This window comes from Canis lupus, chromosome 12 (assembly GCF_048164855.1).
Source record: "Canis lupus baileyi chromosome 12, mCanLup2.hap1, whole genome shotgun sequence".
Classification (NCBI taxonomy): domain Eukaryota; kingdom Metazoa; phylum Chordata; class Mammalia; order Carnivora; family Canidae; genus Canis; species Canis lupus.
This window is the reverse complement of record NC_132849.1, coordinates 8,483,841-8,511,593: the sequence shown is the minus strand read 5'-3', so window position 1 is coordinate 8,511,593 and position 27,753 is coordinate 8,483,841. Positions and strand designations below refer to the sequence as shown.

Genomic DNA, 27,753 nt, shown 5'->3' with positions numbered 1-27,753 from the left:
CACACCCTGAATTCCTGATTTCCCTGCAGTGATTCTTTCCTGTAACCAGCCCTCTCCTCTCCCCTGGAACTGGAGACGTCTGGGGAATTAGTGGCCACGTGATACTGATGGTTTCCAAGACAGATGGAGGGTATGCCTGCCTCTGAGCTTCTTAGAACATCTCATTCTCATTGGCCCTGTTGGGATCAATACTATTGCAACTGTACTCATCATGCCTAAGCCAGGTTTGGAACTGAGCAGAAAAGGCCACTGAACAAAAGGAAGAGTACCTCACCGTCTTCCATGACCCCTCCATCACCTTTGTTTGAAAGGGAAGTCTAGCTCGAGGGCCAGTGGGGCAGACAGATTTCCGGCTCTGCCACATATTTCCAACATTACTTACTGCCATGACTTATCATCTGCAACTTGACATGTTCTACACATATGGGCATGTTGTACACATTAAGACATGCTTCCTGCATTAGGAGATTTTCCCGGATCGAGGATATTTTCCTGGTGCAGAATTGGAGACTGAATTGATTGACCTCAACATCTATGGGTCTAGAGTAGGAGGTTGGGAAAGTTTTCTTCCCTTTAGGGGTCTGCCCCTGTTCTAAGGAACAGCAGGATTTATAATGAGGGCTCAGTCTGACCCAGGACATGCTGCAAGGAGAGCCTGCCATCCCTGCAGTGGCTGGTTGTTGACTCCCTGATTGGCCCGGGCCTTAAGCCTGCCTTCTCCTTCCCTTCCCACATGGGCAGAGGCTGTGGGCTGTAGCTGACGGCTCACCTGGAACGCCTCCGGTTGCTGAAGGGCTGGATGGAGACTCTGAGACAACCTGATGGATCATCTCATAAACAGAGCCTGCAGGAAGGAAAAGAAAATTATGCCAGCAGAATGCACTTATGAGAAATAGATATGTGCGGTGCAGGGAGAAATGCTTTGATATTAAAATTTTTGTAACTTAAAAAGGCATGAAAAATGATACCAACCACTAACTAATCAACATTCCTTTGCGAATGCAGCTTCAGTTCCTAACCAAAAACACATCCCTGCTATTGTCTTGTCTGGATCCAGATGCAAACATGATTAATTAAGTTTCGGGCGAGGAGTGGGAGGGGGATGGTCAGGAGGGACGGCTTGCTGAGGATCATTTTTATGCACAAGCCCTAGGAGAAGCCCCAAGGCTGAGTGCCTTGCCCCATGTGGCAGGGCTTGCCTTTTGTGCACCGACAGCCGCAAGGGTGCCATGAGAAGGCGGCACCCAGTCCTACAGGGTCTCCTTAGGGCCAGAGAAGTTCTGCGGGCAGTGAGAAGCTCTTGGTCGGATCCATGCCACTGCCCAGCACTGAAATGTCTTGTAGGATGGCCTGGGCTCCACTTCTCACACTTCACCAAGTAGTTTGGGACCATGAGCAAGTTGCCTTGGTTTCTGCATTTGTGAAATGAAGGGCCAGATCAAATATTCCTTAAAGTCTCTTCCTTTTCTGGCATTATATCTGGTGCTTGAGGTCCCTCACTCATAGCAGGTGTTTATTAGCAAAAAGTCTATTTAGGCAAAAAAGTCTGCTGATGGGAGGGCTGAGAAGTGTCTTTGATGGGTGTCTCTGGTGTAGATGGCCGGGCTGCAGAGACTCAGGCTGTCTGGCAGAGGCCAGCAGACTTGCTTTCTGATCACTACTCTACCACACAGAGCCTAGTAACAGTGAGTGAGACACCTGATTGCCCTGCATCTCAGCCTCCCCATTAGAAAACGGAAACACCAGTCCCAACTTTCACTGGGATATCTATGAAGCAGAGTGAAGCTAGCTGGTCTGAGAGGACAGTGACATGGTGCACAGTCTCTATGTACCTTCTCCAGGAGCCTGCTCCCCATGGCAGCTATAGGTCGATATACACTGTAATTAAGTGATTAAGGAGGTGAGATCTAGAATGAGATTGTCTACATCTAGGCAACCTTCCCCCGAATCTTAACCATTAGGCAAATTATAAACCTCCTTTGGGCCACATTGACCTCATCTATAAAAGTGGGCTGACCAGCAGAGCACACATTCCCTGCATGGTGAGCAGGAGCAGGCTTGTGAATGAGGGAAGGCAGTTTTATAAGGCCTGCTGGCCCTGGAGGTGGTGCTGCTGCCAAGTGTAACACCAAAAACTCATCAGACTTTAAGGCCCTAGTGTGGAGATCTCAGCCAGAGCCAAGGCTAGCGTTTAGTGAGCTATTTTATTGGGAGTTTTATTGCCTCCTTCCAAGGCCAACTGATTCCACTAGTATTTACCCCTTGTTGATGTTAGCTGGGAATGATCAATTTTTTAGATTACTAGCCACACCCTGTCAAACATTAGAATGACAAATTGCCCAATTCAAGTTCTACAATTCTTCTCAATTACAGGGGAGGGAAGATGGCTTTCACATGTGTGTGATTTTGTCCCTGGGAGCATCTATGAAATATGCAGCATTCTCTTACCTAGATGAGAACTCACCTTCAAAATATCATCTCTAATCTATCTTCATGTTTTCAAGTGGGAGTTTTTTATTCCCATTTCCCAGATGGAATAACTGAGAGCAGAGGCTGGAGAGAGCTTGCTCAGGGACCCAGAAGCACAGGAGTTGATGGTGGGGCTGAAGATGAATTCTAATTTCCTGCTTCACAATCCCTTGTAACCCAGGAATGACCTTTCTGGGGAATATTAGAAACACGAATATATGAAATGGAGAAGTTAGATTGCAGTCCCCTGGACCATGTCCAGGACACTAAAATGAGTGTCCTGCTCCTATTAAATGTATTCTAAAAATTATTTGCTATTCTGAATGTAATTTGAAGTGAAGTAGGTCTTCCATGGAGGCTCCAAGAGGATCCCAGCCCCATGCACAATGACTCTCAGTTGATATCAAGAAAGTTTTAATCCCTGCCATGTGCAGGGGTAGAAGTTTTATAAAAGAACTGAGATGAGAAGAAATTTCACTTAGAGAAACAGCATGAGGATGGCTATAGAGATAACATTTCAGCTCCTAATCTGAGTATGAACCAGCCCTGCATGTGTGCCCCACACTTCAGCTGATCTCTCAGGAAACCTAAAAGCTGCAGTGCTACCTGCAGCAGCTGCCGGGGCCTCCTATCCTCATCCTAGAGCTGCTCCTACTCCTCTCCAATTTCAAATAATCTCCTCGTTTCAGGATGCTTCTCCTTCCCTGGGACCTGGCACTGGTATTTGTGGTGTTGTTTCCCTACTTTTTTTCCTAAAGGCATTGGGTATAGACTTTACCCCTGGCACATACATGCTTTCTCTCTCTCTCTCTTTCCCTCTCTTTCTCTCTCTCAGGAATCTGTGTCTTCATTTCCCTCTTTCATGACCATGCGCCAGCACTGAGACCCTTGCCTGGGTGCCCAGAACTTGGACTTGAGGGATGTAAGGGGCAGGAGAGGGACTCCCAGGCTCTAGAGTGCAGAGTTCTGATATGAGAGTGACTTTCTTTTGGACTCAAGAGACTTTGTAGAACTGGCTCCAGACCTCAAGCTGAGCTCTTGATTATCTCCCAGACTCAAGGTCTCACTAGTCCTTGAGTATCTCTGAGATCCCCAGTGTTTCCCTGGGGGTAACTGTGCTCCCACTTTGTCCAGGTCTGTGTCTGCAGAGGCGTAGAGCCTCCCAGCCCCTGGGAGAATCCCGTTCCCTCTCACCAGCCACTGCCTGAAGTGTAGATGCTTAATTTCTCTGGGGCTGCATTTTGAGGGTGGTAAATCAGAAATACTTTCCACACGTGGGCATACTGAGAATTAAGCCATGTGCTAAAGACTTTCCCACACTTTCTTTAAAGATCACACAAAACTTGTGAGTTAGGTACATTTCCTACTTTACGAATGAGAAAACTGGGTGGCTCAGGGAGGTTATGGAAAAACACAACTCATGTAACTACTAAGTGATGGGATGACAACTGAAAGACTAGCATGAAAGCCCAAGTGGGTCTGACCTAGGAGTTACATATCATTCAGAAATAAGAATGATGTTGTTGCTGTTTTCAAAGAATTTGTAACTTACCAGAGAGGATAAGAGAAGAACTGGTTGGATAAGAAAGAAGAAGGAAAGAAAAAAGAAAAGAAAAGAAAAGAAAAGAAAAGAAAAGAAAAGAAAAGAAAAGGAAAGAAAGAAAGAAAGAAAGAAAGAAAGAAAGAAAGAAAGAAAGAAAGAAAAATACTTCTTTACCATATGCATACTAGAAAATGCAGAAGCTTGCTCACAAATGACTGTATTGGTTGAAGGCGGATTTAAGAGTGTAAAGTTGTGGGAAGTATTTGATGGATTTTAGTTCCATGGTGGAGGAAATGAAAACGTGTACAGATAGGGATAAATGTTTGCTTGCCTTTCTAATGTAGCAGACAGAAAGCTCTATAAACAGACTTTGCCTAGGGCAGATGGGAAGGAACCAACCATGGAGAAATAGAGAATTTATAAGGGTATTTATATTAGTCAGTTCAGGCCACTATAACAAAATACCACATATGGGGTGGCTTAAACCACAGACATTTATTTTCTCACAGTTCTAGAGTCTGAAAGTCTGAGATTGAGGTGCCAGCATGTTCAGTTTCTGGTGAGATCCCTCTTCCTGGCTTGTAGATGGCTGCTTTCTCATTGTATCCTCACAAGGCAGAAAGAGAGAGAGAGAGAGAGAGAGAGAGAGAGAATGAGAGAGAGAAAGAGATTACACACTCATGACCTCATCTATACCTAATCATCTCCCAAAACCATTATACTGAGGGTGAGGGCTTCAACATAAGAATTTCGGCAGAATGCAGTTAAATCCATAGCAAGTGCATAAAATTACTTTGTCAAATATCAGATCACAGCTAAGTTTCTTCAAATTTGTCTAAGGGTCTGCTATGTACTGTTGAAATCCTACTCGATATTAGCTTTGAACACCAGAAAGTCATAGGACCATTCTTTTTGTGAATTACCTGCTTACGTTGGTGTCATTATCAGCCATTGTTTCAGCATGATCACTTGAGTAATCTCAAGGATGTCTGGGAGGATAGTTAACTTTTCTCTTCCCACTTCATTTGATGACCTTCAATAATAAGACAATTTAACAGAGTAGAGGATTTGGGGAAACTGTAGTTGAGATTTTAATGGGCTTTATAGATATTAAACCACTTTCAGAGACAATACCTGCCAATTTTTGTAGCAACCTTAGGAGGAAAGTATTATGATCCTTTTAAAAGGATGGTCTCTTTTAAAAATGGGAAGCCTTGGGCAGCCCGGGTGGCTCAGCGCCGCCTTCAGCCCAGGGCATGATCCTGGAGACCCAGGAGCGAGTCCCGCGTCGGGCTCCCTTCAGGAGCCTGCTTCTCCCTCTGCCTGTGTCTCTGCCTCTCTCTCTCTCTCTGTGTGTGTGTGTGTGTGTGTGTGTGTGTGTGTCTCATGAATAAATAAAAATCTTAAAAAAAAAAAAGGGGGGAAGCCTTGGTGCAAAGGGATTACATGCTCAAGATCACCTAACAATGAAGAGACAGTGTCTGGACTTGACCCAGGTCATCTTAGATCAAAGCCAATGCTCTTCTTAATCCACAGTTACCTTTTAGAGCAAACAAAATCTCTCTTCAGAACTACTGGACAGCATGCTCCCTACTGGACAAACATCAATCAGATGCATAGGCAGCGTTAGGAAACTGAGTATGGGATGATATATAGAGTAATAATGGACATGTTCTTCCAAGCATATCCTCACATATATTGTTCATTTGTACCCTCAATAGCTTCCATCATCAAAATACTGCAGAAACAGGGAGCAAAGACACTAAACTCCTCAGCTTCAGAAAGAATTATCCAGGCATAAGACAGAAAAAGTACGGAAGAAGCTGTGAATAAGCAGCACCCATTTTTTCCTGCCTTCCCTCCATCTGTGTCCTCCTCCATTTCCAACCCAACGGAGGAAGGCTTCTAAGCTGAGTAGAGAGAGGAAATCTGAGGAAGAAATAGGAGGGTTAGGTGCAGCATAGAAATAGTACATCCTTCTAATCTGTCAAATCACAAGTGTGAGAGTATCTGATAGGGGCATACAAAGGATCCCTTTTTAAATTGGGGATCTGAGAATGGAGAAGACCTATGTCTTGCTACTGGCATAAAGTGCAGAGAGATTGCAAGCATAATCCATTGTTATATATCAACAGTGGGGTAGAAATAGTAGCCAAACACAAAGGAGCCAGATGCTACCCTGGGCTTTCTATATCCCTAAAGGGAAATGGATGGTCATCTGAAAATACTCAAGGCTTCTGAGTGAAACACAAAAGATATCTGGGAAAGAGCAAGCCTTTAGAGACTCGGGATCAGCATGAGGGAACACCATATCAGAAGCATGTAGTCCATGCGCAGGACCACTGATGATCTGGAAAGATGGAGCTGTATCTCAGAGGATTGCTGGTATGTAGGAGAGTATCTTAGATGGATACAGGACAGGGCATATCTGAAGCAGCGGGTCATCAGAGTGCCAAGGCAAACCACAGCTGAGAATACATAGGTACCTAGCCCACAACACCACATTGGCAAATTTGATAGCAGCCAGTCAGTGGTTAGACAGACCTCTCCCTACTGGAACAAAGACCAGCTGGGGATAAGAAGAAAGAGGGAGAAGGAAATCTTGACTGTGACTTGCTTATAACTCATGATGGCTGTGAGATCACTGAATTTAACTGGGTTTACCCAAAAACAATTACATTAACTTTTCTGTGTCTATTTGAATGAGGACTCAAGATAGAGTCTTGAAACAAGGCTTGAAACCTTGAAACAAGGCTTGAAAACAAGAAAAATAGGCTTGAAACAAGAAAAATAAAGAAAGGTAATTTTTTTGCCCATCTGCATCTGTGTTTTGTGAAATGAATAGCTTACATTATTATGTTTAGTTTATGGTTATTGAGAGTTAATATTATATGAAGTACTTTATACATATCATTTCATTTAATTATAACAACTCTGTGATGTTTGGGATTGGAGGGAAGAGTTTATCCAGGATAACATTTTCACCTTTGAATTTTAAACCCCGTGACTATATTGTTACTTATGTAACAAATATAATTAAAATAATAAACCTGAAGTTCATGATTTTTATGACATATTATTCCAATCTCTGTGTCCTCCCTGCACAAAAGCACACTGATACTCACAAACCATTGAATTCCTTCCACATCTCTTCTTTATAATTGTTCATAAAGCACTTCTGAGACCCAGACTCTCATTGGGCAACAGAGCGACCTTTCCTTTAACAGGGTGAGCAGTTAGTATGGGCTGGGATGGCCTCGTGCCCTCATAAGCAAACAAGACCAGTAAACTTTTGAGTTGCAGACCCCTTCAAAGTCCTGATGGACCTGAAGTTCTTTCTTTGCTGATTAAAAATGTTGCCCATTAACCCCAGACTTTGGACAGTGTGGGGCATGAAAGAGGTATACTGGAAGACCACATGTACTGGCTTAAGGGAGGGCAGAAGACTATTGTTTCCTAACAAATGTCTGTTCTCCTCTAGATACATAACCAGCCAGCACCACTGGTTTCCTGTCAGATTGCTCATGGTCTTGTAGGAAGAACAGATTCTTCATCTGAACGAAGAACAGGAAACAAAATGGTTGCCCTGTTCGAATGAAGCCTTCTGGGTTGGATTTTTCATCACATACCTGGCTGTGGGATGTCAGGAGGATTATGCTAAAACTGATATTAGGAAGGGGAGGAAACAATGATACTTAACACAGACCATTTTCCAAATAGGAATCATGATACCTTCCTGAATATCCGTAACTATAGATTTTGGAAAATTAGGAAGAAAATAGGAAAATGAAGGGAAAAAGAGGAGCATGGTGGGACAGATGAAGTGGATCCATTTGTGAGTGGTTTTCCTTTGTGCATGAAATTATGTCATCAATTAAGAGTACATTTATGGCCATATATCTATTCGTTTTCCAAAATTTCTTGCATGTTGTGTTATTGGAGAGCCCATAATCTTATTTTTAAATCCTTCCCCCAATATCTCACCCACAAAAATTCCAGGAGGCTACACAGTTGCAAAGAGGTTTGTAATTATTTTCTGGAAAGAGGAACTAGCACACACCATAGTCACTGGTCGCCCTTCATGACTTCACAGCTACCCTTGAGTTCTAATTCTGTGAAGACCTTGCCAAGGTCACTATAATCCTCCATGCAAAGATTGCAACTCTTTTGAGCTCACATTGCCTTGTTCACCAATCCATCTCTACCACACAAACATTGGTGGCTGAGTGCTATGCCTGGAGGTGCCCCAAGTATGAACCCTTACCAGTCTGTGTCCAAACCACTCCCCAACACTGATAGCATCATTTGTCCCAATTCCCCACCCCTCCCTACTTCCATGTCCTTTGCCATGTATCTTAGGAACTTTCTCCACTAAAGGGCAGGGTATATTTCCCTGCCTCTTAACTTTCTTTTTTTTTAATAATAAATTTATTCTTTATTGGTGTTCAATTTGCCAACATACAGAATAACACCCAGTGCTCATCCCGTCAAGTGCCCCCCTCAGTGCCCGTCACGCATTCACACCCACCCCCCGCCCTCCTCCCCTTCCACCACCCCTAGTTCGTATCCCAGAGTTAGGAGTCTTTATGTTCTGTCTCCCTTTCTGATATTTCCTACCCATTTCTTCTCCCTTCCCTTCTATTCCCTTTCACTATTATTTATATTCCCCAAATGAATGAGAACATATAATGTTTGTCCTTCTCCGATTGAGTTACTTCACTCAGCATAATACCCTCCAGTTCCATCCACGTTGAAGCAAATGGTGGGTATTTGTCATTTCTTTTTTTTTTTTTTTAAATTTTTATTTATTTATGATAGTCACAGAGAGAGAGAGAGAGGCAGAGACATAGGCAGAGGCAGAAGCAGGCTCCATGCACCGGGAGCCCGATGTGGGATTCGATCCCGGGTCTCCAGGATCGCGCCCTAGGCCAAAGGCAGGCGCCAAACCGCTGCGCCACCCAGGGATCCCAAGGGTATTTGTCATTTCTAATGGCTGAGTAATATTCCATTGTATACATAAACCACATCTTCTTTATCCATTCATCTTTCGATGAACACCGAGCCTCTTAACTTTGGATTTGTCTTTGTGACTTGCCTTGGCCAATAAAAAAAGATCAAGTGTCAGTGTGCCAATTTTAAGACTAGGCCATAAGAAGTCTCATGTATTTTCACTCATGGAAGTGAGTTGAGCCACCCCAACCAAGGTCAGTCTAGGTTAACTAAGCTCCAACAAACCAATATATACTTGTACAAACCTAGTGGGGGTCAATAGAACCATGAAGCTGAGGCCAGCATAGATCATTAACCCCTTCTCAACCAGCAGACTCCAGACCTAAATGGTGCTTATTAGTTTTTCCACCAATATTTTGTGGTTGTTATATAGAATTAGTATGGTCCTTGTTAACTGACCCATGGCTTTGTGTTGAGGTCAGGCCGTCAATCTCAGTCCTCTTTCCTCAATATAATTTCATTTTTAGGGACTTCACAAATCTTCCCTATCCCTGGTCTTGGTTAGGGCTAATCTGATCCATCTCTGGTGGATCACTATAGCTTTGACCCTTGGGGCACTGAGTTGAGATCTCAGGCCTTGCTTTCTCAGAAGGCCCCTGAGATCCTTTTGCAAATAATTCTAGATCCTTGCCAGAGTTTCCCTTTCCAAGGAGATAAGCAGTTTTAAAAAGGCTCAAAATCCAGAAAAATCCAACTATATCCTTTGCTCAGAAAATTATAACCTGATCAGCCATCCATTATGTAACGAACAGAGATTCCTCAGTATCTGCCTATACAGAATTCTGAAAGCTTCTTTGGCTGGAAAAAACCCTCTGACAGTATACTGTAATATATAAACATAAGTCTTGGAGTGGCATCTAATTACACATATAATTATATGGTAATGATCTTATGAACTAGTTTCACATGCAAGAAAACTGAAGCATTGAAAGCTTATATATCTGCCCAATTTCAAACACCTAAGGAAAGACAGAGCCAGGATCAGAATGAAAATGTTTGAGTTTTCCATTTACATTCCTGGACATGTAAACTGTGCTAGGTGGGGTGCCTGGGTGGCTCAATTGGTGGAGTGTCCGAATCTTGGTTTTAGCTCAGGTCGTGATCCTCATGGTGGTGGGATCTAGTCCCGTATGACACTCCATGCTCGTTGGGGAGCCTGCTTAGGATTTTTTTCCCCTTTCCTTCTGCCCTCCCACCCCAAATAAGTAAGTAAGTAAGTAAGTAAATAAATAAATAAATAAATAAATAAATAAATAAATAAATCTTTTTAAAAACATGCTGGGGTGTCTGAGGGGACCCAATACACAGCATCCTCTTTTCTGTCCATGTTCTGTAAAAATTAACTGGCAAATGGAGATAAAAATACCCTTTGTTTCTAATAGGGGCCAGGTTTGGAGGATGTAGCTGTCTGTTAGCTGAATAGATCCACCAACACTGGACCCCAATGAGAAAAATGATCCCTCCACTAGAAGAGCAGAATAGAATGCTTCCTCTGTGTGAGCAACTCATTCCCAGGAGGAACATGGGTGGAACAGACCTGAGTATGCCCAGATATATTAGTCAGTTAAGATACTCCATCCCCTCTTGGGGAAGTATGAGTAATGGACTGAAAAAGATGAGGAGTTACGCTAAATGAGCTCCCCTTAACAAACAGAAACATCACGAGTTGAGTAAAAATGTTCTTACAGTACACCAGATTTATCTGATATCAATCTAAGTTAGATTTCGTTAGAAAAGCCCATATCTTCTCCCACATCCATAAAGCCAGATTGATGTCTTCTGTCTCTATGTTAACAAAGACAGTAGTAACATTTCAAACCTTGAACAAACCCTGAACTACACTGAAGATGGAGTGTCTACTGAACCATCCTGAAATCACACCATTTTACTTCTGTATAAAGTGGGCCTGGTTAACTCTGTCTGACACAGGAAAAACCTCTGTGTTTCATCAATTTGTTAGCTAATAAGACACTATTTTAATTATAGTAAACTTGTCATTTCCCATCCCATCCCCACCTTCAAATGTAGTAATGTTCTTTTAGGCCCAAAATGGTTCATCTTCTTCTAGAAAAATAATCTGTTAGAGGACTCTAGATCTTAAATAACTTGCCATTCTCTGAGTATTCATAGTACAATACCTATTCCAGCTGTTTATTAGCTCCTTGCAGCCAATTCATGCTGTACAATGAATGTTTAAAGAATACGAATTGATAGATGGATTCCCCAAACTATGGCAGCAAAGATTACCAATTGCCAAAGGCTTTTATAAAGTAGATGGAGAGTAGGAATGGTTCTCATCATATCCTGTCTCCACCATCTTGATTCATCTACAGTGAAAAAGTGGGAGGGTATGGTGTGGACATGTGTGTGTGTGTGTGTGTGTGTGTGTGTGTATGAGAGAAAGAGATTCAAGTTGCATTTTTTGGCTACATCTCTAGTAAGATGATTAAAGAACTTTAGCTCTTTGCAACCAGCTCAGCCAAAAGTTTGAGTATGCTTTGCTTTCCAAATATGGTTCTCATTTGCTTTCAACCTCATTCATTTCTTATTATTTGTCTTTTAGAGAAAAGGCAGCAAAAAAAATCAACCTTGGGCTTTGTTAATTAAGACTTGCATTCTTGCTGGTATATTTCAGAAAGACAATCCATGCTTTTTGCCTCACTCTCTGGAGAACCTTATAATGTGGTTCTATTCATTCATCAGGACTCTGTACAGCTTTGCAGCCTGTCCAGGTTTGGTGGTCCCTAAATTCATTTTCATGTGGAATTGTGGATGTTATATCAGTATATAAAACTAACATTTCTCCTTGTAGCTCTCCAGCAAGCAACCACTAGGATAATCTCATAAATCTTCAGCGGGAAAAAGCAGAATCAAGGATTTTTATCTGACTTTCTGATTTCCATAATAAAGAAAAAGAAAAAAGATAAGCATTAGATCTCTCACCCCCTACCCCCAACAGGTCCAAATACCAAGCATTCTAGTTCTCATTCCCCATTTACTTGTTATGTGAGATCCTGACCCATTTTGAGTTCAGCCTCATTTTTCATGATAAACAAACAAACAAACAAACAAAGCAGGAACTTTGGGATTATCTTCCAGAATGTGGAACCAGATAGAGAGTCAGGGAGAGAAGCCATATGTCTGCCTTCTCAAATCTCTTTTCCTCTTCCTATTAGTGCCTTCTGGAAAAAAAGACTGATAATGATTCAGCCATTTTACCTAAGCCCCTTATGTCATCTACACCAAAATAAAACTTTCAGCCTGGATTCCTTAGGTAAGAATGGATCCCAAAAGAAAGTTCTCCATCATAGTGTCAACAGACACTATTCTGCTCAAGGCAATGGTGTGAGTGTTGTAGGGACTCAGAGATAAACTCACTGTGCATACTAAGGGGTCCGTAAACAGGGCAGACATGCAACAGAGGAAGAAGTGGAAAGAAATGAGGAGGAGGACAGGTAAAACATGCCCCTTTGTGAAGTTGAATCCCACTGTCTTTGGTTTATTTGACTCTTTACACATCATTGTAATTCTAAACTGATTCTCCTCTAGTTCAGGATTCTTCCACACTGCCTCATTGCTTCCTAGGAACAGGGAAGCAAAACTAGCGAGCAAAAAGAAATTCACAAAAAACACTGAAAACAAATGAGCCAAAAAATCAGTTTTGTCAAATCATTAATTTGTTAAATGATCAATTTACCAAACTAGTAATTACTCGATATAATTTTTCCTGTTAGCTACTTACAGAATTTATAGCAATTCATGTTGCTTGAATAGTTTCAATAGATCTCGTAGAATTTTCTAAATCTGGATTCTCAAAGGCTTTGCCACAGCCAGAGCCACTAGATATCAGAGAAGAATTCTACATATAAGACTGTTTCATACACGTACACCCATGATGAAATAGTGGTCCTGCACTTTCTAGGGTGCGTCAGTGCATAGCTTTGAGAAGGATGCATAGGAAGCAATGAGGGGTGGCCACAGGGCTAGGTAGCAATGCCAAACCAGCCAGAAGAGATATGGCAGTCCTCAAGCAAGTGAGGGCTGGTCATGGAAGAATCCTAAACATCAAGTGGATGAGTTTGAAATTCCCAGAAGGCTCCGAACACACTAGAATTCTAGACTCTGAGCACTAGAATGACAAGTGTGTAAATGACACCTGCAACAGTGCATGCCACACAAAGACATCCAGGACATACCTGTTGAATGAATAGGGCACCTTAAGATACTCCATGTTCTTTTGCTTCAACTTGAGCAACCTCCTCCTTAAAGCCAAAGCCAGTTGCACCAATAATAGTTCTGCTTTGGTCAGGCAGGGGCTATAGCCGCACCTTCCTAATTGGAGTATGAGACTATCAATGGTTGGGATATTACTATTTAATTAACATCATCATTATCACTCAATAAATAGCCATGCTGTAGAATGTAGCGTGGAAGGTACTGGGCCCATGACTCAGAGGCTGACAGCTCAAAAGTATCCTCTACTACTAATATTTAAAACCCAGAGGGAAGGGAAGGTACAAGATGGCAGTGTAGAAGGATTCTGAAATCATCTCATACCAAGAACACAACAAATCTACAGGTACGTATGTGACACTTCCCTCAGAAAAGGACCCGAAATAAAGTTGAACAGTGTCTTCGCAACAAAAGACAAAAGAACTACAGTAAGACAGATAAACAAGGTGGAGACATAGTTTTGCAAGAAACCCTACCCCAGGCACAGCCACCCAAAGTTGGGAGAGATCTCATGATACAGAGTTCATCTCTGAGGAGTGAGGGATTTGTGTTCCACATGAGGCACCTTAATCCTTGGGATCCACACCAGAGATAAGCCTCTAAGTGTCTAGCCTTGGAAACCAGTGGGGCTTACTTCCAAGAGTATCACAGGATGATAGGAAATAGAAAATATGCTCTTAAAGGGCTCTTGAACAGATTCATTCACCTAGGTGCCCAGTACAAAAGAAAGTTTGAAAGGCACCTATGCAAAGGGACTCATTTGCTTATCTGAAAGTATCTGCAAGACAGACAGATCTGTTGGGACATTCTCCAGGGACTTGGGCACTGGTAGGTACCATTTTTGTATTCCTCACACCCTGACTCCACAGCCTGCTAGCTCCAATGGTAGTACCCAGCCCCCATGTACCATAGCTACTGCTTACTCTGCCACAGGAAGCAGCTGAGGTCCCCTCTCCCATGCATTGCGGCTGTGGCAGAATAGGCCACAGCTAGGAGGCACATGCAGCCCACAGAGATGCCCTCGAGCACATGACCTGGTGGCCAGGGCAATTGCATTTCTGGGCTCCATGGGTCTGAAACAATCAGAGAGACAGTTTTTGGTAGGCTACCACTCCCTGAACACTGCACAAACAGCAGACTCTAACACACCCCCACTCTTCATGTGAAAAAGAAGAGCTTGTCCAAGAGCTCAGCCTGAGGGTCAGTTTCAGGTTTCCCACACAACCAGAGACTACAGAGGTACTCCCAGGGAACATAGGTAGAAACACACCATATTAGCACTCTCCCTTGGCCTCACTAAAGCTCACTGATACCTCCCAAAAGGAGCTTATGCACATGTCTAAAGCCATGTGTTTTGCAACTGTCACCGAGGGAACACCTCCAGACCTCCTAGTCTGGAGGTCAGCATGGTCTATAATTGACAACCCACAGGATAGTACATATTTGCATACTTTAAAAGCTGCTGCCTGAGAATCTGGGTTACAATTAGCCTGAAGCTGGGCACTGTGTGTAATCCCTCCCTTTGGAACACTGACAGATCTTGTCACCTCCTCAACAACTGGGATTTATCAAGGACAAATAAGGCTACTTAGACATCACAAAGGTCCAAGAAACAAACAAAAGCTAGGAAAAGGTTGAATGATACGTTTCATCTCTTACATAAGTCCACTCCTTCAAGACTAGGAGAAATAGTTGTTTTGCCTACTACAAGCAGAGAGTCAAGCAACATAAGTAGACAGAAAAATATGCTCCAAATGAAAACAAGACAAAACTTCAGAAAAATAGACCTTAATGAAACAGAAATAAGTAATCTAACTGATAAAGTTCAAAGTAATGGCCATAATCATGCTCACTCAACTCAGGAGAAGAAAGAATAAACACAGTCAGAACTTCAACAAAGAGAAAGAAAACATAGGAGAGTATCAAACAGAAATCGCAGAGCTGAAGAATATAATTGCTAAACTAAACCTATGGTACAGCAGTTCAACAGTAGATTGCTGTTGGATGAAGTAGAAGAATGGATTAGTGACCGGGGCAGTGGAAATCACCCAACCAAGGCAGAAAAAAACAAAAAAGAATTTTAAAAAGTAGAGACTGCTTAAGGGACCTAGGGGACAGCATCAGGCAGAATAATATCTGCATTATACAGGTCCTAGAAGAAAAAAGAAAGAGATAGAAATCTTACTTGAAAAATAATGGCTAAAAACTTCCCTAACTTGGGCAGGAAAGCAGACATTTAGCTCTAAGAAGCACAGAAAGGCCCAATATGATGAACCCAAAAGATCTACACTAAGACACATTATAATTAAAATATCAAAAGTTGAAGATAGAAAATATTAGAAGTGGCGAAAGGTATACACCCCCCCCCCCCATAAGACTACCAGTTTATTTTTTAGCAAAAAGTTTGCAGGCCAGAAGGGATTGGCGTGATATATTCAAAGTGCTGAAAGGAAAAAACTTCCAGTCAAGAATATTCTATCTGGCAAAGTTATCACTCAGAAATAAAGGAGGGAGGGATAGATAGATAAATAAAATCTTTTTAAAAAATTGGGATGTCTGGGTGGCTCAGTGGTTGAGCTCCCTACCTTCAGCTCAGGGTGTGATCCTGGAGTTCCAGGATTGAGTCCCATATCGGGCTCCTTGCATGGAACCTGCTTCTTCCTCTGCCTATGTCTCTGCCTCTCTCTCTGTGTCTTTCATAAATCAATAAATAAAATCTTTTTTTTAAAGAAGAGAGTTTTCCAGAAAAGCAAAAATTAAACTTGCTCATCCCAACTAAACCAGCCTTAGAAATGTTAAAATGACTTGTTTAAGTTGAAAAGAAAAGGCACTAACTAATAACAAGGAAATATATGAAAGTAAAAATCTCATTGGTAACGGTGAATATATAACAAAGGCAGTGGATTGGACCACTTATAAAGCTACTAAGAAGTTTAAAAACAAGAGTGGTAAAATTAACTGTATTTAAAAGATAAACAAAATAAAAAGATATAAAATATCACATCAAAAATAAAACACGTGGTGGGAAGGGTAAAAAGTAGAGATTTTTGGAATGCATTCAAACTTAAGATGCTATCACCCTAAAATAGACTACTATATATATGTAACACATATATATATGATTTTATATGTGAACCTCATGGTCGCTACAAAGCAAAAATCCATTGTAGATAAACAAAAGACAGTAAGAAAGAAAGCTAAACACAACACTAAAGGAAATCACCAAACTACAAGGGAAGAGAGCAAGAGAAGAGGAAAGGAATAGAGAGGAGCTACAATAACAACTAAAAAACAGACAAAATGGCAATAAGCACATGCCTATCAAAAATTACATGAAATGTGAATGAACTAAATTCTTCAGTCAAAAGACATAGAGTAGCTAAATGGATAAAAAAAATAAGACCAACCTGTATGTTGCCTACAACAGACTTGCTTCAGATCTAAGGACATGCACAGACTAGAAGTAAAGGGATAGAAAAAGATTTTCTATGCAATGGAAATGAAAAGAAAGCTGGTGTAGCAATAATTATGTCTAACAGGATGCCTGTGTGGCCCAGTGGTTGAGTGTCTGCCTTCAGCTCAGGGAGCAATGCCAGGGTCCTGGGATCAAGAGCCACATCAGGCTCCTTGCATGGAGCCTGCTTCTCCCTCTGCCTGTGTCTCTGCCTCTCTCTCTTTCTCTGTCATGAATAAATAAATAAGATCTTTAAAAAATAATTATATCAAACAAAATAAACTTTAAAACAAAGACTATAAAAATAAACAAAAAAGGGCATTACATAATGATCAAAAAAGTCAATCCAGAAAGTATATATAACACTTATAAATATTTATGCATCCAACATAGAAGCACCTAAATATATAAGGTAAATAATAGCAGACTAAAGGGAGAAATTGACAGCAATACAATAATAATAGGGGACCTTAATACCCTACTTTCATCAATAGATAGATAATCTAGACAGAAAATAAAAAAGGAAGCATCAGCTATCTGACATATTAGACCAGATAGACTTAATAGATATATACAGAAAATTTCATCCCAAAGTAGCAGAGTATACATTCTTCTCAACTGTACATAGAACACTCTCCAGGATAGATTACATGTTAAGTCATAAAACACAACCCAATAAATTAAAGAAGATTGAAATCATATCAAACATCATTTCTGACAGCAATGGTGTAAAACCAGAAATCAATTACAGAAAGAAAACTGGGAAAAGTGGCAAATGTGTGAAGATTAAACAATAACCTACTGACCAACCAGTAGGTCAAGAAAAAAATAATAAAAGGAGAAATTTGTAATATACCCAAAAACAAATGAAAATGGAAATTCAACAGTGCAAAATGTATGGGATACAGCAAAAGCAGTTTTAAGTGGGAAGTTTATAGCAATACAGGCCTATCTCAACAAACACAAAATACCTCAAGCAATCTAACTATACACCTAAGAGAAACAAAAAAGAGAAGAACACACAAAGCTCAAAGTTAACAGGAGAAAGGAAATAATAAAGATCAGAGTGGACATAAATGAAATAGAGACTAAAAGACAATAAAAAAGTCAATGAAACTAAGAGCTGTTTCTCTGAAAAGATAAAGCTTGTCTCTGAAAAGCAAAATTGACAAACTTAACGAGACTCACCATGAAAAGAAAGGGCTCAAATAAATAAAATCAGAAATGAAAGAGGTAAAGTTGCAATTGGTATCACAGAAATACAAAGGATCATAAGAGACTACTACAAGCAAACTACTACAAACAATTATATGCCAAAAAAATTGGACAATCTAGAAGAAAAGGATAAATTCCTAGAAACACACAATCTTCCAAGACTGAATCAGGAAAAAATAGAAAATCTGAATAGACTGATTATTAGTAATGAGATTGAAAACAGTAATAAAAAAACATCTCAAAAAACCAAAGTCCAGGACCAGATGGCTTCACTGGTGAATTCTAACAAACATTCAAAGATTTAATACCTATCCTTCTCAAACGCTTCCAAAAAATTAAAGAGGAGGAAATGTTTCCAAACTCAGTTTACAAGGCCAACATTGCCCTGATATCAAAACCAGACAAGAAAAGAACACAAAAAAAAGAAAATTACAGGCCAATATCCCTGATGAATATAGATGGAAAAATCTTCAACAAAAATATTAGCAAACTGAAGTCCACAATACATTAAAAGAATAATATGCTGTAATCAAGTGGGATTTATTCTAGAGATGCAAGGACGTTTCAATACCCACAAATTGATTAACATGATATACCATATTAACACAATGAAAGACAAAAACCATATGATCATCTCAATACATGCAGAAAATGCATTTGACAAAACTCAACATCCATTTATGAAAAAAACTCTCAACAAAGTGGGTATAGAAGGAATGTTCCTTAATATAATAAAGGCCATACATGACAAACCCACAGCTAACATCATACTCGATGGTGGAAAGCTGAGCTTCTCCTCTAAGATTAGGAACAAGACAAGAATGCCCACACTTAACACTTTTATTTAACATAGTATTGGAAATCTTATCCATAGCAATTAGGCAAGAAAAAGAATAAAGTCATCTAAATCAGAAAGGAAGAAGTAAAACTGTCAATATCTGCAGATGACATGATACTATACATAGAAAATTTTAAAGACTACCAAAAAATGATTAGAACTAACAAATGAATTCAGTAAAGTTGCAGGATACAAAATCAAAATACAGAAATTTGTTTTATTTCCATACACTAGTAATTAACTATCAGAAAGAGAAATTAAGAAAACAATCCCACTGGGGATCCCTGGGTGGCTCAGCGGTTTAGTGCCTCCCTTCGGCCTGGGTGTGGTCCTGGAGTCCCGGAACCCAGTTGCCGTCGGGCTCCCTGCATGAAGCCTGCTTCTCCCTCTTCCTATGTCTCTGCCTCTCTCTCTCTGTGTGTCTCTCATTAGTAAATAAATAAAATCTTAAAAAAAAGAAAACAATCCCATTTACAATGGGATCAAAAAGACTAAAATATCTAGGAACAAATTTAACCTAAGGAGATAAAAGATGTCTACATTGAAAACTACAAAACACTAATGAAAGAAATTGAAGAAGAAACAAATAAGTGGAATGATCTTCCATGTTTATGGATTAGAAAACATTGTTAAAATGTCTGTACTACCCAAAGCAATCTACAGATTCAATGCCACTCCTATCAATATCCCATTGGCATTCTTCACAGAATTAGAACAAATAATCGTAAAATTTCTATGGAGCTGCAAAATGTCCCAAATAGAAAAAGCAATTTGCAGAAAGAACAAAGCTAGAAGCATCATGGTCCCTGATTTCAAAGTATACTGTGAAGCTACAGTAATCAAAACATTGGCATTGGCATAAAAACAGGCACATATATATCATTGGAATAGAATACAGACCCAGAAACAAACCCACACAAATGCAGTTAACTAAATCAAAAAAAGGAGTGAAAAATATACAATGGGGAAAGGACAATTTCTTCAGTAAATGATATTGAGAAAACTGGATAGCTACATGCAAAAGAATGAAACTAGACCACTATCCATACACACTATGCATAAAAATTAACTCAAAATGGATTAAAGACTTGAAGGTAAAACCTCAAACCATAAAATTTGTAGAAGGTAGAGGGCACTTGGGTGGCTCAGTGGTTGCGTGTCTGCCTTTGGCTAGGGATCCTGGGATTGAGTCACACATCAGGCTCCCCACTGTGAGCCTGCTTCTCTCTCTGCCTATGTCTCTGCCTCTCTTCCTGTGTCTCTCATGAGTAAAAATACATTTTTTAAAAAATCTTTTAAAAAATTTGTAGAAGGAAACTTAAGTGCTAAGCTCCTTGACATTGGTCTGAGCAATGTTTTTGGATCTGACTCCAAAGACAAAGGAAACAAAAGCAAAAATTTTTTAATGAGACTATAAAAAACTAAAAAGCTTCTGCACAGTGAAGGAAAGTATCAATAAAACAAAAGGCCAAACTACTAAATGAGAGAAGATATTTTCAAATCATATCCAATTAAGGGGTAATATTCAAAATATATAAAGAACTCATACAACTCAATAACAAAAACAAACAAATCTGAATAAAAAATTGGCAGATGATCTGAATACAATTTTTTTCCAAAGAAAACATGTGTGGATGGCCAACAGGAGCATGAAAAGATGTTCAACATCACTAATTATCACAGAAATGCAGATCAAAATCACAATGAGCTATCACCTCACACCTATTAAAAGGGCTATTATCAAAAAGACAAGAAATGAGTGTTGGAGAGGTTATGGAGAAAAGAGAACCCTTAAATACCATTGATGGGAATGTAATATGGTGCAGCCAATATGGAAAGCAATATAGAGATTCCTCAAAAAATTAAGAATAGAAATACCATATGATGCAGCTATTCTACTTCTGAGTATTTATCTGAAGAATATGAAAACACAAATTCAAAAAGATATATGAAAAAAATGAAAAAAAAAACAAAAAACAAAAAGATATATGCACCCCAATGTTCATTGCCCCATTATTTACAACAGCCGAGATATGGAAACAATCTAAGTGTCCATTAATGGATGAATGGATAAAGAAATATATACATACATAATGGAATATTAGCCATTAAAAAAGAAGGAAATCTTGCCATTTGTAACAATATGGATGGACCTAAGCAAAATAAGTCGGTCCAAATACTGTATGATCTCACTTATATGTGGAATCTAAAAAACAAAACACATGAACAAACAAAACAAATACAAACTCATAGATACAAAGAACAGATTGATGGTTATCAGGAGAAGGAGATTGGGGGAAGTGAAATGGATGAAGAGGCTGAATTATATGGGGATGGATGGTAACTATACTTACGGTGATCACTTTGTAGTGTACACATATATCAAATTATAGCATCATATACCTGAAATTTATATAATGTTATACACCAATAAAAATAATTAAATATAAAACAAAACCTAGGAGGAAAAATTATTTGGTATCTAAAAGTTAAGGTATACAAGGGGTTATAAAAAACAATGTCTACAAATATTGTATGTCAATTATGCCTTAATAAACAACAACAAAAAAAAACAAAAGAAAAAAACCTAATGTCTATAAGATCTTAATTCCACTTCCTTGTTCTCCAATCATTTGTCTATTGGGTCGTTATAAGCAAGAGACTAGGGTATTTAGAACATGTTTAATTCCACTAATTTTGAACACTAAACACAAAGTACTAAGATCTTGGTATAAAACTGAGGTCTATCTCTTTCTATGTACCCTTGAATAAGCTTCTTATCCTTTCTGAGCCTCAGTTTCCTCAGCTGCAAAACCCATGAGACCTCCACAAAATGTTCTGGAGCTCAAAGGCACAATCCATTTGACATTTGAATGAGGTGCTCCTTCTCTGAACACACTGATAGATCTTCTCCCAAAGTATCTCATATATTTGGAATTGGCGTGGTCTGACTGCCTTGCTTACTCTGATAATAAAAATTATTCAAATAACTATAATTAAAAGGAAATTTTAATTTAACGGGAATTTTTAACTTAATGGTGGATGTATTAAACCAGTAGATCTCAATAGTCTTTGAAAATTCCTCATGCTGCCCAGTTCCACATGTCTTCCACCTCGCTCATGGCCTAAAGAAGTGAACACCTTCATGCTGCCACTTCCACTCACCCAAGCTGCCTCCATCTTCCCACCTTCCTACCAGGCAGAGAACCTCGTTCCCCTTCCTTTCCTGGACTGTCTGCCTCCAGCTCTTTTTGCTGTATGCTTGCTCCTCCCCTTTATGCTGAAATCTACAGTCCTTATGGAGAGAAGGGGCCTTGAAAACCTCAGTTGTCTTTCTTCAGTCACTTCCTTTTGTTCCTCCTCTGGCACTCACATCTCAATTTCTCTCTTTCTGGTAGAAAGGGACTCCTTTGGACTCCTTTTAATTTCTGTGTCTTAGGAAACTCCTGGCCCCAATCAGTTGACTCATCTTACGATCTCTTATGGCAAATTCTCCCTCCCCCGTTGTCCACCCATCCATTCCCAATCTTCACTGAAGCTTCTAGTTCCAGAACCAACTTCAACTACCTCTCTGAAGGTCTGGTTTTCATTTTCATATATTTAAATTACATGTAAATCACAAATATGTGAGTTACATATGTATTTTATATAATACATACACATGTGCATATATACATCCAACATGGCACTTGATACTTTGGAGGCCTATGATTTTGCCTTTGTCTCATATTCTATATCTACCTGCTCAATACTGTAGCCACCAGTCACATATGGCTATTTAAATTTTAATTAATTAATATTGAATAAAATTTAAAATTCAGTTCCCCAGTCACACCAGGCACATTTCAAGTGCTCAGTAGCCACATATGGTTAGTGATTCCTATAGGAATCCTAAAGTTCTATTGGGCAACACTCCTCTATATCATTTGTCTGTGTCTTTCTGTGTGTCTCTCCATACTATTACCACATCCTTAGAAACCCAGAGAGATCCAGATCTAGATCTAGATCTAGATGTAGATCTAGATCTAGATCTAGATCTTTTTTGATTCCGTTCAGCAAAACTCAAAAATAAGATGGGTCTCAGCATGGACTGAGTCTTATCCCAGGTTCTGGATGGGAGCAGAATGGAGAAGACTGTTTTCCAGCAGTTAGAAAGAACTACAGGTTCACTGTTCTCCCTCACCTACCTTCAGCCCCTGGCTTCTGGGAGGGTGCTTGAGACTCTGAGTGAATGGCAGCGATGACATGTTTAATGAAAGGTAAATATTTACGGTCAGTCTCCAGCAGATGTACTCTGTGGGTGGGTGTGGGGGCAGGTTGGGTCAGCAAGGCCATTGGCATAGATGCTGCAATCCCATCGTGGTTACCCTCACTTTCTCGCTTGATGTGTTGCTGTATCTAAACTTGACCCTGTTATTCTGAAACCAGAACAGGTAGGGAATCAAGCAATCAAGATATTATGAGCAGCTATCCAACTTCAGAGGATAGTAGTGTGCTTGGAACTGGAACAACATTCCTTGTGGGGCTTTTGGAAATTCTAATCCAGAGTCCTGGGATGCTGCTGGCATCTAGTGGAAAGACAGGGAAGCAGCTGGCATACAAAAGTACTTGGTGCTCACAAAGGGAGGGTCCTATCCAGACCTCACTCTATGCTGTAGGGTTCACATTTGCCACACCCCGCTCTAACCAGAGTGCTTGCTTGCCAGCAAAAAGAGAAGCCATAGGAATGAAAAGATGTCACTCCAATTCTCTCAGACAGCACCCACAGCATTGGTTCTCAACAGCCTCAGATTCAACGCCCTCTTTTTGTAATATATATTTAGTTTTTGCTCCCCTTTACCATCCTATAATTAACTTTATAGGTAATATACCTACTTATGCACATTATTATAAAAATCAATATAATGTCCTAACTATAACATAAAGGTGAAAACATAGTATGTGACTTTTATAAATGTGCATCAATATGTATATATTCACACATGAACAAACTAGAACATATAATTGGGTCACATACGCACCTAGGTAACATGATTGTGAATTTAAGAGAAGTAAGAATATTAGAAGCCACACTCTACAAGAAGCACAGGAAATTAAAAGAGCAAAAATACAGGTGACACTAGAATTAAACCTTATACTCCAATAAATAATAACAGACCAACTATTTAATATTGAAAAGAGGGTGGCCGCATGTGATCTGGGTCACATGTCACAGCCCAGGTACTTTTGCTGTCATCTTGTGAACTTTATCAGCAGACCTTGTGTCTAGTTCAATAAGGGTGGGTTGTCAACCTAGTGGCTCTACCATTTGAAAAAATTGTCATCTAGTTAAGGGCACGTGCCCTTGTGGGTCTCAAACCAGTAGCCTGCTTAATAGTGAGGCTCCCATTTTACTGACCACCCACTGTGACAGGTGTTTTACATACATTACTTGATTCTTGTAACAACCTTGCAAGGTATTCACTTGTTACCTTCACTTTACAGGGGTGAAAACCCAAATTTGGAAAGTTGAGTAAGTAGCACAGTCAAGCTTTTGGTAGGATGCAGTAGAGTCAGGATTTGAATGGAGCTGTATATCATTTGAATCTCACACCCACTGTAGCAGGAAGGTGGGTAGAAATACAAATTATTGTTCCCACTACAGTTTTGTGTGACCTGATGCCAAGAGAAGTGACATGACTTGCCAAATGCCACGCAGCTGGCATGCCATGTCCCTATCCTGACTGCAAAGTCTGTATCTTCCACAGTATTTATATATTATATATATAATATATTACTATATATTTATATATTATCTTGTGATTATATATTTATATATTATTTTGTGATCTTTACTTCACTTTATTTTTAGGGATCTCAGAAATCAGCCACAATCTTAAGGAAAATTAAAGTCAGCTCTACTGGCAGGATATGAGCATGGTAAATTATCAGCTGTTTCATAACACACCAGAAATTTAAATGTCATTTAGGGCATTTAGTTAAGATCTGTGCTGAGTATGGGAACAATTAGCTAATGGACAGCAAATAAATTTCTCTGATTGCTCAGGAATGGGTAGTGACTTGTTGCAAAGGCACTCTTCAATTTGAGGGTGATCTGACTTGAACATCTGTCATCAAATTGGTTGTTGGGTTTGATCCTTCATGGTGGGCTGAGCTGTATTGCCTTTCTCCTTTATTGTTCCTTGGACATCCTTCCTAATTTTGCCTGCTGTGTCTAAGGTCCCAGTGAGTGGAAAACCGTTTTCCTAACAAGGGTACTCAAGTATGAAGCATCTCTTGGGGATAGTACACTCAGAAATCTATCTTTAAGAACAAGTGTTATGGTTCCTAGAACTGTTCCAAGTGTTGACTATGTGCTCACAGAACAAACATAGGCAAAACCAAAGAATTGAAAATTTTGTACTCTGGGGTTGGGAATGTGAAATGGTACAAACACTTGGAAGAAGTTTTCCTTAAAAAGTTAAACATATACCTACTCTGTTACTCAGCAGTTTTACTTTTGGGCATCTATCCAAGAGAATGAAAACACGTTCACAAAAAGAATTGTATAGTGGGGGTACCTGGCTGGCTCAGTTGGAGGAGCATGCAACTCTCGATCTTGGGTTGTGAGTTCAATCTCCATTTGCATGTAGAGATTACTTAAAAATCAAATCTTTTCTTAAAGAGAAATTGGAGAAGTGTTTATAATGCTTCTATTCATAATAACCCCCACTTCTACTCATAATAACTGGTAACAACCCAAATGCCCACCTGCAGGGTAATGGATAAACAAATTTGAGTTATGCTAACATAATAAAAAAACACTAAGCAATGAAAAAGGAACAAACTACTCATACAAGCAACAACACAGGTGAATCTCAAAAGCATTTTGTTGAGTGAAAGAAGATAAACATACATAAATAATCATTCAATGGATTCTAATAAAGTTCTTGAACAGGCCAAACTAAGCCACAGTGACAGAAATCAGAGCAGAGTTCATTGCTGTGGGTGAGAGGGCATTGACTGGGAAGAAACAGGAAATTTTCTGCGGTGATGAAAATATCCAACATCTTGACTGTGTCAGTGGTTATACCAGTTTTGTCAAAATTCATCAAACTGTACATTTAAAATGAGTTTGTTTTATTATGTGTAAATTATACCACAACTAAAAAAAAAGAAAAGAAAGAAAGAAACCTAAGACTGTTTAGGCAACTGTGTGTATTTCTGCTCCTGCCTTCTCTTGCCCTTCTTTTCTCATGCCTCAGGCTTTAAGTGATCAAGAATCTTATGATGAATTCTCAGTGGAAATAATTGGGTGGGGGCCTGGAGCAATAGGGTATAACTGTAGCTTAATGTTTAAAATTATAATCAACCCATGATTCTCGGAAATAGATAGATAGATAATAGATACAGCTTGTGGATCAGTTTTGAAGCACAACAAATGCTTGCTGTCCCCTTTCAGCAAAGTATAAGAACAGTCAGGCAGCATGTTTACAGAGCTTCAATTTCCCTACTTCAAGGAATGAACCTTGAGCACACACAGAATGCTTTTATGGAAAGAGGACTTGCAAATTCAATGTATCAAGGTGGAAGAAGGGCAGTTTCAGGCAGGTGCTTTCCAGGGGCACTAAAAACTCCTCTTACCCAGAGTGGCATGGCAGGCCTAATTAGTCCATTTGAACCCAATGTAGCTCATTCAGCATTCACAATGGCAGACTCCAGTGGGAGTCAGTGGTATGGTGATATGTGGGCAAGGGGCTGGGGGACCGATCAGAAGCTTAGGATGTAATTAGAAGCTGATTGTATCAATAGGACCTGATGTGCTCATTTGGAATTCGGCCTCTGGGTACACTGAGGTCGTTGCAAGTTCAGAAATGTGAATCTCAGTCAGCAGTCCAGAAACTAAAGATATCCTGACCTTTGCATTAAATTGGCCATACTCTTCCAGTGGGACCTGTAGTAGAAAGGAAAAAGAGGAGGGTGGAGTGGGTAAAAATGGGAACAAATGATGATGGCTGCGTACTATTCTTGTTTCTTTGAGAATTCAGGTTGTAATATCTGTTTTCTAATTCTACAACAAGTGATCATCCTGTGCCTACCATGTGCCAGGCCCTGTGCTGGGAAGTGGGATTCAAAAGTGAATACAACATGGTTTCTGGCCTCAAGGACCTCAAAATCCTGCAAAAGCCACGACCATAATGGACCAAATGGAGCAGAGTGTGACCAGTTTCACACACCACTGCCAGCTCTGCCTGGCAGCACTGGGGAAGGCTTCATGGATGAATAGACAATAGAACTCAGAATGAGTAGGATTTAATGAGAATATTCCAGAAAGAAGGAATAGCAAGTACTAGGTAAAGGCACGAAAACAATGTGTTTTAGTGCAAGCAGAGGCAAAAGTTAGCCAGTGAGGTGTGAACCTTTTCCTGAAGACACAGGCAGTCTCTAAGAGTCCCTTACTAGCCAGACTACTCATCCCCAATCCTAACAGGCTCTGGGTTCAGTAGGTCTGGGGCTTCAGCTAAATGTTATGTTATGAGCATTTATGTTAGAGCAGGACCAATGGGTTCAACTTCAGGCCCAAGGATAGGGGTCAGGAGCAGAAAATAGATTTTAATGGATGTTAAAGGAAAGTTGAAACACCTGTTTATTCAGATTACCCACTTCCTTGGTCACCCCAGCCAGAAACTCTCTTTCTCCTCTGGTCCCCTGTGAGCTACTATCTTTGAGTTAATTAATAGCATAATAGTTGATAGAGTAAACTCTGGTGCCAGATTGCCTACCTTTGAATCCTGGCTCTGCTGCCTGTTACCTATGTGATCTTGGGCAACTTATTTTACCTCTGTGTGCCTTGGTTTCCTCATCGGTAAGAGAAGAATAAAGATGATCCCTATCTCATGAATTAATACCTTAGAACATTGGCACATAATAAATATTCTGTGAATGTTATTATTATTGTTATTATTGAGGATAATACTATCATTAATTGGGCACTTGCTAGTAATAAGCACA

General features: G+C 40.0%; 1 long non-coding RNA gene across 5 annotated transcripts in view; it reads right to left on the bottom strand.

Moving 5' to 3' along the window:
• The window catches only part of LOC140601066 (uncharacterized), a 121,092-nt gene that overhangs the window by 38,613 nt on the left and 54,726 nt on the right, over nt 1-27,753 (bottom strand). For all 5 annotated transcript variants that reach the window (XR_012004111.1, XR_012004112.1, XR_012004115.1 and 2 more), the window contains exons 2-4: nt 4,936-5,045; nt 2,465-2,661; nt 770-844 (exon numbers count right to left, since the gene is read on the bottom strand). This is a non-coding gene — a long non-coding RNA (uncharacterized lncRNA). The remainder of the gene's footprint in view (nt 1-769; nt 845-2,464; nt 2,662-4,935; nt 5,046-27,753) is intronic.